The 15382-nt window shown below is 45.2% G+C and overlaps 2 protein-coding genes across 5 annotated transcripts in view; both read left to right on the forward strand.

Annotated features, from left to right (window-relative positions):
* The window catches only part of LOC109246826 (40S ribosomal protein S25-like), a 73963-nt gene that overhangs the window by 29686 nt on the left and 28895 nt on the right, over window positions 1-15382 (forward strand).
* The window catches only part of PC (pyruvate carboxylase), a 101374-nt gene that overhangs the window by 5064 nt on the left and 80928 nt on the right, over window positions 1-15382 (forward strand). The window contains exon 1 of one of the 4 annotated variants that reach the window (XM_053899417.1): window positions 323-344. The exons of the other annotated variants lie outside the window; for them this stretch is intronic. The gene's annotated coding sequence lies outside the window, so the exon portion shown is untranslated. Of the gene's footprint in view, window positions 1-322; window positions 345-15382 lie in introns of those variants that run through there. 4 annotated transcript variants of the gene reach the window in all.

The following is a 15382-nucleotide window of genomic DNA, read 5'->3' on the forward strand; positions in this document are numbered from 1 at the left end:
ATGCTTGACGTGTGTTTCCAGGCAACGACACCCATTCTTGGGGAGTCGCAATGATGAAGGGGCGAAGGGGTGAATGAAGGCGGACCTTCTCCCACCTAGTGCTCAGGCAGCACTGTCCTGTGTAACCGACTGTTTCTCCCACACAGGTTTCCCTTGATGCACTGATCAGGGTGCATCTCCTCGGCCTAAAGCCAAGGCCCTCTAGGCCGCAATCCACCTAATAATCCAGTCCTATGTCCCGCTGCTAGACCACATGAACGTCCCAGCCAGGCGCGATCCTCGCCTGTCTAGCCTTCTCCCTGTATTTCAGACACTGATGACGCTGCTCTTCCCTATATCCATAGGTAGGCCAGTCGCTATCCTCATTTCATAGTCAGTGGCCCTGGGGACTTTGTGGCTGAGGGACAGCCTTCCCCAGAGCTCACGTTCTGTGCTCAGAGTGCAGATTCCTTTGTGTAGGGATTTTTCTTGGGTTTCCACCCATTGTGTAGGGACTTTTCTCAGATAACTCTTCATGACCCGGGAAATGTTCTGCTTTCTGAGATGTTCCCACAATCCTCTCTTGTCCTAAGTCTTGGACTGGATATGGCCATTTCCACTCTAGGATTGTGTTTGCTTTGAAAAGTGGGTGGAGTGGGGGCGCCTGTCTGGCTCAGTCTGTAGAGCATGCGACTCTTGATCTCAAGGTCATGCGTTCAAACCCACGTTGGGCATGGAGTGTACTTAAAAACAACAACAACAACAACAACACCTTCTCATCACATGAAAGTCATGGGAGTAACGGCGATGGGTATGTAGTGAAAAGGGCTCTGGACTTTTGATAGACTCTGCCCTCCACACGGTTTCCCTGCCCTGTTCTCTCTGCTTGCCCTCGTCTTCCTCTTGGTTGATAGAGTTGCATGTTCTTGCTCTTACTTGCATCCCTGTAAGGAGAAGTGGGAGAGCTGGGTGAGGGCCCCAAACCACCTGTCTTAGGGAGCTGAGAAATTGGGGCCCAGAGAAGGCTGATCAGCAGAATCCAAGATTCTGACCTTACTCCTCCTTTATAAAGAGTATCCTCTTTTCTTGTATGTCTTCCCCCAAATCTGTCAGTAGCAAGGGAAAATTATTGCCAAGAAGGGCTGCCTCGTACCAGGTCATCTAATTTGTTAAGGCTTGTCTGGCACTTCATCTGTAAGTCCCTGCTGATTCCCCGGAGTTTTGCTTAGTTATGGGAACGAAGGCTGCCATGGAAGGTTGCCACACTGCCCTCCTCCTTTGCTGTCTCCTTGGTGATCCTGGAGGGAGAGGGATGCAGTTTTTTTGTTTTTGTTTTTTAAAGCAGTATGCCAGAGGTGTAACTGAAGCCACCCTAGCACCCCCTAATTGCTGTGTCACTTAGCTCCTTATCCTGATCGGCCTGCAGGTCAGAGAAAGGGTGGGTCGTGTATCCAAGAAGGCTCCAAGTACATTTCCACCAGTTGTGCGTGCAGTGGGGCCACATTCCACATGTGGCAGCTCCCCTCCCAAAACACCTCCGTCCCTGGCTGAGGCCTTAGGGAAAATTCCGTGATCTGGCTGTGCTGAGTCATGTTAGTCTCTGAGGATATGTGTGTCACCTTTCCCACGTCTGTCACTGGTCCGCCAGGGTCTAGGAAAGGCGCAGTTACTCACGGAGTGATGTCATGATGCTTATCTGTTGTATTTGCACATCACTGTATGCTTCTCCGAGTGCTGTTTATCAGTATGAAGTTTATTAATATGAAATCATTAATAATGAGTGTTTTTTCTGGATTCCTCTCTTACGGATGAGGAAACTGAAGTTCAGAGAGACTAAGTGACTTGGTGAGTTTCAGGTGACTGGAATGCCTGGGTGTGGCTTCTGATGCCACACCCCTCCCCTACCCCTGGGCTTTTGTGTAATGCAAAGATTATTTGGAAGTTACTTTGGTTGAAAAAAAAATTGGGGGCGCCTGGGTTGCTCTGCCGGTTGAGCATCCGACTTCGGCTCAGGTCATGATCTCACAGTTTGTGAGCTCGAGCCCCGCATCGGGCTCTGTGCTGACAGCTTAGAGCCTGGAGCCTGCTTCAAATTCTATATCTCCCTCTCTCTCTGCTCCAACCCCGCTCATGCTCTCTCTCTCTCTCTCCTTCAAAAAAGTAAATGAAAACATTAAAAAAAATTGATTTTCAATTTGTCAAAGTTACAAACTCAAAACAGCTTCTTCCTGTGAGAGCTAGTGTTTTGTTATTTTAAAATTTATTTAGTTATTTATTTTTAATGTTTATATATTTATTTAAGTAATCTGTACACCCAGCGTGGGTCTTAAACCCGTGACCCCAGCCAGTCAGGCATCCTAAGAGCTAGTCTTTTCCTTTTCTTTTAACTTAAAAAAAATTTTTTTTTTAATGTTAATTTTTGAGAGACAGAGCATGAGTGGAGGATGGGCAGAGAGAGAGGGAGACACAGAATCCAAAGCAGGCTCCAGGCTCTGAGCTGTCAGCACAGAGCTTGATACGGGGCTTGAACTCATGAACTACGAGATCATGACCTGAGCTGAAGTCAGACTCTTAACGAACTGAGCCACCTATGTGCCCCTAGTCTTTTCAATTTAGCTTTTAAGTGTAGTCTACAGATCTTTCTGTTCTATTTATGATTCTAGAAAATTTTAACAATCAGTTTGTAGGGACCTTTTGATTAATACTTGATTCCATTTGCAACCTTAGCTCGTTTGAAAATTGTAAATTAAATTTATAAATTACATTCAACTTTCTTTAATTGTTTTAATACTTCCAGTTGTTTTGCTTAACAAACATGCTTTAATAATTCCTGTAAATCTAATAAATTAAACTGACTGCTATCTTTTCTTAAACATCCTTATACTGTTTTCTGTTTTACCATTTGAAGCTATTTATCGAGGTCTTTTTAAGATAATAAATTGCACATGTTCAGTGTGTGATACGTACGTTTTCACGTATGTATTCACTTGTATAACTGTAAGGTAACAGTTAAGACAGTGAACATATCCATCACCTCCGAAAGTGTCCGCGTGCCCCTTGATAATTCCTCCCCCCCACAACCCTGCTCCCCATCCCTAGTAATCACTGAACTGCTTTCTGTTACTGTAGATTAGTTTGCATTTTTTGGAATTCTCTGTGAGTGGAGTCATATAGCATGTGTCCTTTTTTGTCTGGCTTCTTTTACTCGCATAATTATTCTGAGATCTGTCCATGTTGTCTCATCCATCGGTACTTTCCCTTTTGTTTCAGAGTAGTATTCTGTTATGTGGGTACCCCACCGTTTGTTTATCCATTCGCCTGTCTTTGGGCATTTCAGTTGTTTCTAGGTTTTGGTGGTTCTGAATGAAACTGCTATGAACGAATGAATGTGGACATATATCTCCTTTTGTCTTGGGCATATGTATAGGAGTGAGTGTCTAGATCATAGGGCAGGTGTATGTTTAACTTAATCTACCCAGCCTTCTTCCAAAGTGGCCACACTATCTTTTCCAACAGCAGCATGTGAGAGTTCCGGTCTGTCCACATCGTCACCAACGTTGGATACGGTCAGTCTATTGAATTTTAGCCATTCTGAAAGATGTGTTGGTGTCTTATGGTTTCATTGTGAATTTCCTTGGTTACTAATGATGCTGAGCATCTTTGAGCTTCTTTATCATCTGGCATACTGATTTTAAACTTAATAAAATTCCTACCTAGAAGCACATCTGATTTTAAAACCAATTACTCAGTTGCATATTTTAATTGGAATCTTGAGACTGCCTTGTTATTCTGAACAGACTAAATTCCCTGGAATTAAAGTATATAAAAGAACAGATAGACACAGATTTCTTAACACAAAATGATAACTATAGTTTTTATTGTCTTAGCATGTTTATTCTTTTTAAAAAAAATTTTTTTAATGCTTATTCAGTTTTGAGAGACAGAGAGCAAGCAGGTGTGGGGCAGAGAGAGAGGGAAACAGAATCCGAAGCAGGCTCCAGGCTCCGAGCTCTCCGCACAGAGCCTGGCGCGGGGCTCGAACTCATGAGCTGTGAGATCATGACCTAGCCGAAGTCAGACGCCTAACTGACTGAGCCACCCAGGCGCCCCTTAGCATGTTTATTCTTAATGCTTTATCTTGATGGAATTAAAGAATTTTACCTCAAGAAACAATGCTATGATTGCAAACTACAGTAAATTACTTAACTAAGCAACTTTAGGAGTTTCGTTCTCAACCCGATGACATTTCTTTAAAATTCAAGAGATTCCTGGCCAGGATGAAACTAGATCTTTGCCTCTGAGTCCAACTGCTAGGCAGAGCCCAGTTCATTGCCGTTTTGCCCCCAAATATTTGGGGATGGCCTCACAGCCCATGTGCCCCAGATTCAGGCATCACATTACCCTAGTTTTCTTCCCATGGAACCTGTGTACTCTTCTACCCAGGCTGCCTTTAACATGTGATTGGACCACTAGATTCAATTAGCCTATTTAAGGCCTCATTTCTCACACACTATGGGCACAAAATAGGTGGGATTAAAGTACAAAATAGGTGGAACTGAGATTCTGTGTGTCTTCCGGGGCTTTGTCTGACAGGTGGCTGTAAAATCGGGCCACTGATCCTTCTGAGTCTAGGTCTGGCATCACCCCCATCGCCACCCCCCCCCCCCCCCCCCCCCCCCCCGGGTTCTTACATCACCTCAAATGAAGAGAAAAGAAGTCTGGTACTTAAGAGTACTGGTGGTTTCTGGTCAGGCTTGGTTACCAAGAGATTCTGGCACCAAAAACCAATGCCTGCCTTTTCCTTTTCCTTCAGCTCACCTATCTGGAAATGGTGAGAACTCTTGCTTCTCCCTGACCTTTCAGTGAAGAGCTAGCAATGTCTTTGGAGGGGCCGTTACCATCACATTCTTACTTTTAAATGATTTGTTTTAATGTTTATTTATTTTTGAGAGGGAGAGAGAGAACAGGGGAGGGGCAGAGAGGGTGGCGGATAGAGGATCCAAAGTGGGTTCTGCACTGACAGCAGAGAGCCCAATGTGGGGCTTGAACTCATGAACCGTGAGATCATGACCTGAGCCGAAACCGAGAGTCACAACCTTAACCGACTGAGCCACCCAGGTGCCCCACTATCAAATTCTTACAGATTCAGTGTTAGATGATACGTGGATGTGGTGGACTTGAGTCACTGGGTGTGGCCTCAGGAAATGTGGGTGGCATGTGCCACCTGGTTGAAAATTATTAACGCAGCCTCGCCTCCTGCGATGGCCGATGCTGATGTTGCCCCATATGGGTAAGAGTGAAGGTCTGTGGGGTTCCAAGAAAAACAAATTTGAATGGGGGGACTGTCTTAGATTCCTGCTCTGCAGTTTGAAATACAGTCTCTCTCTACCTTTGGCTCTGAGTTCCCCCTTCAGGTGGTGAAGCAGCACTGTCTGGTAATAAACAGCATATGAGAGTCTATTAATGATGGCAGTGACATCACTGAGTGACACAGCCTTCATTCAGAGAGAGGAAAATGTGCCCCACACAGGGCAGGGCATTAAATGGCGGGGGAAAATGAGACGCAGCGATGTCAGTTCTAGAAATATAACCTGAAGTGTGACAGGGCAAGCGTACAATCTAGGCTGTTCAGATCAGCAATTTTACAGCAGAAAATGGGAAGCCGAGGTGTCTGGCTGGCTCAGTCCATAGAGCTTGTGACTCTTGATGCTGGCGTTGTGAGTTTGAGCCCCATGTTGGGTGTAGAGCTTACTGAGAAATAAAATGTTAAAAAATAAATAAAATGGGAAACCACCAAAATGTACATCAAAAAGTATTGCCTCACATGCTGTCTGTTCACTGTCATACAGTGCAGCTTTAAAAATAGCCCATGTACTCTAATCAAACTGTTGCTCTCAATTTATTATTCCAGAGCAAGAGCCACAATGCTTTTTCTTGAGAAAGGTATATTATAAAGCAGAACACGTAACATCTCCTTTTTGGTTATTTTGGAATGCTGTGCCAATATTTTTTTCCTGGATGCTGGGACTACAAAATTACATGTTTACAACTTTTTGTTTTGCTGTGTCTTTTAATTTTGAATGATCAGTCTTAAAAAAAAATAGAGAAGGGCATAATTTATAATACATTTAGGGCTCAAAATGAGGGACAGGGTGTTTAAGTATCAGAGTTCCTCTCTCTTACCCCTGTTCTCCAAAAAATTGTTTGGAGGGGGATAAAAACCTCTTTTTTTTTCTTTCTGTCTGTCTTTCTGTCTTTCTCTCTCTCTCTCTCTCTCTCTGTTTCTTTCTTTCTGTGTTTATTTTGAGAGAGGGAGAGAGTATCCCAAGTAGGCTCCCTCTGGCAACACAGAGCCTGACATGGGGCTCGAACCCACGAACTGTGAGAACCTGAGCCGAAATCAAGAGTCAGACGCTTGACTGAACCACCCAGGCACTCCTGAAAGCCTCTTTCTAAATACCACACAAGATATAGATTCTGGGGAATAGTGAAACAAAGATTTTTCTTAAAAGATGCTCCTCCATAAAGAAATGAAAAAACTGGCAAAAAGTGTCAAAAATCATCTTTTTCAGAACTCAAAGGCTTGCATCAATTGAAGGAACATTTATTCAAGAGAAATGGCCAAATCTTCTTTTCTTTCTTTAAAAAAAATTTTTTTTTTTTTAAATTTACATCCAAGTTAGCATATAGTGCAACAGTGATTTCAGGAGTAGATTCCTTAGTGCCCCTGACCCATTTAGCCCCTCCCCCCTCCCACAACCCCTCCAGTAATCTTCTGTTTGTTCTCCGTATTTAAGAGTCCCCCTCCCTGTCTTGTCCCCCTCCCTGTTTTTATATTATTTTTGCTTCCCTTCCCTTATTTGTTCTGTATCTTAAAGTCCTCGTATGAGTGAAGTCATATGATATTTGTCTTCTTCTGACTGATTAATTTCGCTTAGCATAATACCCTCCAGTTCCATCCATGTAGTTGCAAATGGCAAGATTTCATTCTTTTTGATTTCCGAGTAATACTCCATTGTGTGTGTGTGTGTGTGTGTGTGTGTGTGTATCTATCTATATCTATATACATACCACATCTTCTTTATCCATTCATCCATCGATGGACATTTGGGCTCTTTCCATACTTTGGCTGTTGTCGATAGTGCTGCTATAAACATTGGGGTGCAAGTGTCCCTTCGAAACAGCATACCTGTATCCCTTGGGAAAAAACCTAGTAGTGTAATTGCTGGGTTGTGGGGTAGTTCTATTTTTAATTTTTTGAGGAACCTCCATACTGTTTTCCAGAGTGGCTGCACCAGTTTGCATTCCCACCAGCAGTGCAAAAGACATCCTCTCTCTCCGCATCCTTGCCAACATCTGTTGTTGCCTGAGTTGTTAATGTTAGCCATTCTGACAGGTGTGAGGTGGTATCTCATTGTAGTTTTGATTTGTCTTTCCCTGATGATGAGTGATGTTGAGCATTTTTCATGTGTTAGTTGGCCATCTGGATGTCTTCTTTGGAGAAGTGTCTATTCATGTCTTTTGCCCATTTCTTCTCTGGATTATTTGTTTTTTGGGTGTTGAGTTTGATAAGTTGTTTATAGATTTTGGATACCAACCCTTTATCTGATATGTCGTTAGCACATATCTTCTCCCGTTCTGTCGATTGCCTTTTAGTTTTGCTGATTGTTTCCTTCGCTGTGCAGAAGCTTTTTAGTCTGATGAGGTCCCAGTAGTTCATTTTTGCTTTTGTTTCCCTTTCCTCCGGAGACATGTTGAGTAAGAAGTTGCTGCGGCCAAGATCAAAGAGGTTTTCATCTGCTTTCTTCTTGAGGATTTTGATGGCTTCCTGTCTTACATTTAGGTCTTTTATCCATTTTTGTGTATGGTTTAAGAAAGTTTATTTTTGTGTATGGTTTAAGAAAGTGGTCCAGATTCATTTTTCTGCATGTTGCTGTCCAGTTTTCCCAGCACAGTTTGCTGAAGAGACTTGTCTTTATTCCATTGGATATTCTTACCTGCTTTGTCAAAGATTATTTGGCCGGACGTTTGTGGGTCCATTTCTGGGTTCTCTGTTCTGTTCCATTGATCTGCGTGTTTTTGTGCCAACCAAATCTTATTTTCAACAGAAGCTAGGAGTCATGCAAACAAGGAAGAAAGAGTGGCACATACACAGGAAAAGCTGTCGATAGGAACTCTTCCTAAATGGGGCATCTGGGTGGCTCAGTTCCTTTGGCATCTGACTTTGGCCCAGGTCATGATCTTGCAGTTTGTGAGTTCAAGCCTCACCTCAGGTTCTGCACTGACTGTGCAGAGCCTGCTTTGGATCCTCTGTCTCTCTTTTTCTCTCTGCCCTTCCCCTTGTGTGCTCTCTCTCTCTCTCAAAAATAAGTAAACATTTAAAATAAACTGTCCCTGGGGCGCCTGGGTGGCTCAGTCGATTAGGTGTCCGACTTCAGCTGAGGTCATGATCTCACGGTTTTTGAGTTTGAGCCCCACGTCAGGCTCTGTGCTGACAGCTCAGGGCCTGGAGCCTGCTTTGGATTCTGTGTCTCCCTCCCCTCAGCTCCTCCCAAGATTTAAAAAAAAACAAAAAACTGTCCCTAAGGAAGCTCAAATGTTATACTTTTTAAGAGTTTAAATCAACCATGTTAAAACATGTCTGAAGAACTAAAGTGTGAGAACAGTGCCTTAGCAAATTGAGATGATAGAAATTACAAAAAAAAAAAAACAAAAAACCAAAAAGAAATTCTGGAGTTGAAAAATCTAATAACTGAAATGAAAAAGTCACTAGCAGAATTGAGCAGGCAGAAGAAAGAATCCATGAGCTTGAAGAAGATAGGTCAATTGAGAATTACCCAGTCTGAGGAACAGAAGGAAACAAAATTGAAGGAAGACGAGCAGAGCCTCAGAAGCCTGTAGGACACCACCTAGCCTGTCAACATTATTAGACAACAGAAATTCAGGCATAGTAAATTTGAAGATCTGATTGGCTTTCTTAAAAACGATTCAGCATCCCAGGTAGTAAGTAGAGGAGCTGGGAGGAGTTGTACCAGGTATTTACAGGAAGGTGTTTACAGGAAGGAGCGGGAGGTAAGGAGTTATTAGCAAAAGAAAAGAAAGGGTTGTTCCAGACAAAGTCACTTTCCCTTAGGGGGAGGAGCAGGGGGTCTTACTGTTACAGAACCAGGCTGGAAAGCTGGAGGAAAAACCTAGCACTCGGAGATCTTGGTGGATTGGAGATTTATTTAACACTGGTGGTGAAAGATCTGAACGCCGAATGCCAAGTGGGACGGGTAATTTATAGTTGTCAGCCTCCATATCTGTGGGGGTTTCCGTGTGAGCAGCAAACAAAGGAAGAAGCACATGGAGGAGGGGTCTCTAAGCTGGAGACCAGAATTTGTTTTAGCCCCATCAGCCATCTTTGGTGTACTTTATATACTTCTCCAACATTTTTAGATGGATTACCTTATTTTCTTCTGGGCTTAAAAAGGCCCCTGTGACGATTAAGTCTTTGGTGCTTACCAGAAAATTCCAGATCAATTGGTTTAAGATTCCACTCCTAGAGAAGATGAAACTGAAAAACTAAGTCTAAGTTTGTTGTCCTGCAGGCAAGTGACTCCACTTTGAGCTTGTGCCTTTCTTTTCTTTTTCCTTTTCTTTAACGCGTATATTTTTTATTTTGAGGTAGAGATAGAATGCTAGTAGGGAAGGGGCAGAGAGGGGATGGGGAAAGAATCCTAAGCAGGCTCCACACTGTCAGCACAGAGCCCAATGTGGGGCTTGAACTCTTGACTGGTGAGATCATGACTCGAGCCGAATTCACATGCTTGACCGACTGAGCCACCTGGGTGCCCCTTTCTTTTCTTTCTTTTTAAAGTAAGTTTTAGGCCCAACATGGGCTTGAACTCACAACCCCAAGATCAAGAGTCCCATGGTCTACCTACTAAGCCAGTAGCTAGGTGCCCCTGTGGGTTTCTTTTAAACAACATGTACATAATGGGAGTTCTAGCAGGAGAGGCTGAAGAGAAAGGAGCAGGATGAATATTTGAAGAAATAATGGCCAAAAACTTCCCAAATTGGATGAAAAGTAATTTGTGTACCCAAGAAGCTCAATGAACTCCAAATAGGAAAACTCAAAAGAGAGCCCCACCTAGGCATATCATAATCAAAGAATCTTGAAAGCAGCTAGTTAACTCATTACAAAAAAAGGGATCTTTGATAAGATTAAGAACTCATTTCTCCCAGCAAACCATGGAGGAAGTGGGATGAACATGAATGCCGAATGAGGCAAACCTTTAATGTATTTGACCTTTGACTCTGAGATAGCTCTGACTTTGTCTGTCTCAAGGACAGCCTGTCACTTTAGTCCCTAAATAACAATTAGTCAAGGTCTTTTCACACTTGACCTTCAGGAAGTCTTTTACTGAGTTTCCCTCCCCAAGTGTTTCTAGAAATACCTAAGGAGTGCTTGTATGTTTGAGCAAGCCTAGAACCTACATAGTAGGCCCCCCAGAATATTCGTCGAATGAAATCTACCTGGGTTGCTTACTTTCTTGACCAGCTGTCTGTCCACTCTTCCTGCATGGCACCTTGTTCTCCTGTCTCAGGGCTATTGCTCCTCTGCTTGTACCATTTTTCCTTAAACATGCAGACTGACCAGTTTAATAACTTCTCGAAGTACAGCTTTTAGGAACTATTACCAGACGTTTCACAAAATTTTATTGAATGCTTGGGGATAGCAGAATGGACTTAACAATACAGAAAAAAAAGAAAGTTTTGCCTCAAGAAAAACAGAATGGCTGCTATAATCTAATAGCGACAGCCTCTCTCCTGCCCAGTAGCCATCAAGGTTTCAACAAATACTGGGGTCCAATCCCAACGGGCATGTTCTCAGACACCATGGAGCCACCTACTGACGTTCTGTTGTTTCTGTTGTTGGTAATCGTCCTTACGTGTGGATAGCACTTTATAGCTTCATCATTTCATGAGACAGTTCATATTGGCACTGGTGAAGGTCATGGTTTCGCAGTTTATGGATGACAGAACAGAGGTTAGAGGGGTTCAGTGATCAACCAGCTCTTCCGGTTAAGAGGCAGAGGCAAGCTTTGAAAGTGGCACCTGAATTCTGGCTTCGAGTTCCTCCTGCTTTTCCACAGGGGATTAGAATGTGATGTGGCTGTGTCCCGGTGCGCGTGGCTGAAGGGATCACCCTGAAACTCTCAGTCTTTCCTATTTCATCTCTTCCATTTGCAGCTTCTACCATCAGAGCCATCAGAGCTTCTAGCCATCAGAGCCATCAAGTGACAGAGCCATCAGTCACTTGGGCAAGGTCTCCTCTCTGTTGTGTTGCCCAAGGCTGAGGCGAGGGCCACTTCAGTGAGACCTTAGGATTTCCTCAGCCTTCCAGGCTTTTGACTGTTCTATTCCAGCTGGTTGCAGAGCAGCTCTTTGTATTTTTACTGACCTGAGCCATCTTTCCCTTCCCTTTTTTAACTTCCCGTCGTCCTAAATGGCAGTTTGAATATTTGGCAGAATAAATTCCCCGTGACCTAATCCTGCATTTCACAATTGACTGAATGGTTTAAGAAGGGCAAAAGCTATTGCCGTGCAATATTCCAAGAAATCGTTCCTTCCTCAGGCGTTGACTGTGTGTGTGTGCTCTTTCCTGGATGCTGTAGGGCCCCAGGAGGATCTGACGCGGCCCTTGCCCTTGGTGGTGCAGCTTGTGGTTGGGGAGAGAGGGCGTGCATGTGCCGGGGCAAAATACATGCCTGCTCAAGTAGTGCTTGTTAACGAGGAGCAGTTACGGCACTGCTCGCTGAGACTGATTCTGTGCCGTGTGTGATGCTCACCACGAAAATGGATGCAGGCAGTTGCCAGAGAAGTGGCTGAGAGCAGGGCTGGCGTCAGGAGTGGAGTTTGGGTTTAGCCCTTTACCAGCCCTGTCACTCTTGGCAGGTTCCCGAGCCCCTTCGAGCCTTGGTTTCCTCATCTGTAAAACAAGGACGATGAAACCCTTGTGGAGGGATTAAACAAAATCACTTATGTGAAGTGGCACCCATCAGCATGGTGGCCGTGTTGATGGTTGGTGGAGAACAGTTACAATGTGACCTTATTATCTACAGCCCAGTGACAAATACTTGAGACTGGCAGTCTGACTGTTCCTCCCCACCCTCTTAATGCCTCAGGGGACAAAACCAACCTTAGCCTGACAATAGCTAGGCCTGCAGGATTCTGTGAGTCTTCTCAGAGCCCTTTGGAAACGTCCCCTTTTCTTTACCTCCCCCAGCTCCCCAGTACGTAGTCAGTCACCCTTCACAGCTGCAGCGCAGCTCTTTCTGCCCCCTGCTCCCGTGCTTTAATAAAACCACCTTTTTGCACCAAAGACATCTCAAGAACTCTTTCTTGACTATCGGCTCCGAACCCCAACACTTCAAACCACATCGACAAGGGAACACATTGCAGACAGGAGAGCACAGGAGCCCGAGGGCCTGTAAGCTGAGGGCACTGTGTCAGGTGGGTGGCTACTCAGGAAGGACTTCTTAGGAGAGCTGGCCCTGAAGCAAGGGGCCATATTTGGGCTGGTGGAGAGGAGAGGACAGCATTCAGGTGGTGGCATATGGAGAAAGGTGATGATGAGAAAAGCCAGGTATTGGGAAGGATGATGCCCCAGCCTCGCTGGTAGGGGGAGGATGGTGGCAACCCTGCCAGGGTGGAGATTTGCGTCTGCTGTGTTCACTGCTGAACCCACAGGACCCTGCGCTTAGGCAGTCCTGTTGAAACAATGGTTGCCGTTGGGGGGATTCGTTCTGTGAATGCCCAGCCGCCTGCTGGGATCTGAGACCGTGAGAAACCTCTGAGATGCCGGAGCCAGCGACCACCCCCAGGTGAATGGGGTTTTGAAAAACTCTTCCGGAAGTAGTGGGCCAGTGGGCCAGCTGACCGGGCTGGGGAGAGGCGAGTCCCAGCGTGGGAAACAAGCTCTGAGAGGCAGTTGTTGCAGCTCGGACATCCTGATGCACATGCAGACTAGGGGCAGGAAGAGGCAAATACGACGTATCACAGAAGAAAGTTGCCATGGGTGGGGTGGAGAGAGGACTTGGAGAGCTCCCATTTTCCACTCTGCCTCTGCCCTGAGATGCAGGGCTGGGATTTTCAAGCTCAAGAGACAAATTGGACAGGCACGGAAGCGGGGAATTGGAATGGGATGCCCAACTCACAATTTCCTGAGAAAATTAAGTTTGCTTGAGACCGGAGCAGCTAGTCCTGAGAATGTACCTGGAGGAAACTGTCCAGAGGGAGATCAAGCAGAGTCCTAATTCCTGAGCTGCATCTCCCCAGCTGTTGCCTCTTCGGGCCTTCCCTCCCCCCCCCCCCCCCCCCCATCTTTGGGACCGGATGAGAGACCAGCATGTGGTCTGTGCGGTGAGCCTGCCAGAACCCCTTCCTGCTCCGTTAGGTGGGCTGGCAGGGCTCATCGTGAGGGAAATGGCTTCCAGGCGGTTCGCGCTTTCCCTTTACGTCCAGGGCAGGACAGGTGGGAGCTGAAACTGCCTGCCAGTGCCGGCACTTACTCTGCACAAAACAGTGCATCTGTAGAGGTTAAATTTGAGCGTTTTTGTTCTTTGCGTTGTTTAGGTGCATGGTGTGGGAGGCATTTTGGAGGGGGAGGTCTTCCTAGCACACGGAGCGTATGCATTCGTAACTCTGGTTTCTTTTTTTCTTCCAACTCTAAGTAAAACCTTGGATTACGAGTAACTCGTTCTGCGAGTGTTCCGCAAGACGAGCAGACGTTGCTAATAAATTATAACCTGATAAAAATGAGCCGTGTCTTACAATACGAGTAGTGTTGTGCTGAATGTCACATGATCACAACTGAGTGAGTGGTTCTTGAAATTCGCTTTGATGTACAAGTGCCTTGGATTACAAGCATGCTTCCGGAACAGATTATGCTCCCAAACTAAGGTTTTACTGGTACTTGCATTTTCATGCTTCGTGTGCTGGGGCTTTGGGATGGCATTTGATGAGCAGAACAGACGTGGGGCACCTGCTGAGGAGAGGGAAAGTAAGTCCATTGAGACTGGTCATGAGTGAGGGGATGGTATACTTTACCTTCTAAGTGAAGATCTGAGTCTAGTCCTATACCTGGCCTCTCTCGTTTTTAAACTCTGAGTCAGTTTCTACTCCCTCATAAGCTCACTTCTCCTACTGGAGACAACACAGCTTAAAAAGTTTTGTTTTTTTGTTTTGTTTTTTCTCCAGGAGGCAAATGAAGGGCCTATCCAGGGCAGAGGGCAAAGACTAGAAATCCCTAGCAGATTTCTGGTCCCAGTCACTGCCTCTGAGATTTTTGTCCCAGATCAGCAAGCCAAACAAAGTAAGCCCGAGGGTCCAGTCACTGATGGGTTCCCATCCAAGGGTCTTTGATGGTATTTTTTTACCCACAACATTTTAGAGACTAAATGTGTGGTATTTTTGCTAACACCAATTTTCTGACTCTGGTACCACCTGGGCATCCTACAATTTAATTCAGTTCTGACACTAACCACCTGGAGTTAGTGGCGACCCGGTGGGTTAAGGGCTCAGTCGTACAAGACTACCTCCAATTCAGATGCCAGTCACAAGTCCCACATTGCCACCTGTACTTCTGACCAACTGGCTGTAAGTAGGGGGTTCCCATGACCACCTCCTTGGGTTTGATAATTTGCTCTAATGGCTCACAGAACTCAGGGAGTCACTTTATGTATGTTTACTGATTTGTTATAAAGGATACAAATGAACATCCCGGTAAAGGGGTACTTTGGGTAAAGGCCAAAAGGATCCTGAGCACAGGAACTTGTGTCCCATTGGAGCTGGGGGGATGCCTCCCTCCCTGCACACAGATGGATTCACCAACCAATCAGCTCTCTGAATTCTGCTGTTTAGGGTGTTCATGGAGGTTCCGTTACGTTCACATGATTGAACATCCGTGATTGACTCCATCTCTAGCCTCCCCTTCCTGAGGCCCAGGGGTGGGGCTGAAAGTTCCAACCCTCTAATCTCACCATTGGTTACTCTGGCAACCAGCCTCCTCCTGAAAACTATCTGGGTGCCCAATGAGAGTTCTCATTAGCATAGACTGTGGTGTGGTTGAAAAGGGCTTATTGTGAATAACAAAAGACTCTCCTTGCACCCCTATCACTCAGGAAATGCCAAGGGTTTTAGAACCTTTGTTGCCAGAAACATAGAATAAAGACCAAATTCACATTTCTTATTAAATTACAATAACACAGGGTCTTTGTGGGATTCTGGGTTTGGATGGGGTGGCATCCCCTTACAGTGAAATCTTTGGGATGATGGAGTGCCTTCCACCCTGAAAACTGAGGTCTGGTGGAACAGCCACCAGTGAGGCCAAGGCCTTGGAAGCCCTACACATGGACCT

Source organism: Panthera pardus, unplaced genomic scaffold (genome assembly GCF_024362965.1).
Source record: "Panthera pardus isolate Hobbes unplaced genomic scaffold, ASM2436296v1 HiC_scaffold_12, whole genome shotgun sequence".
NCBI lineage: Eukaryota > Metazoa > Chordata > Mammalia > Carnivora > Felidae > Panthera > Panthera pardus.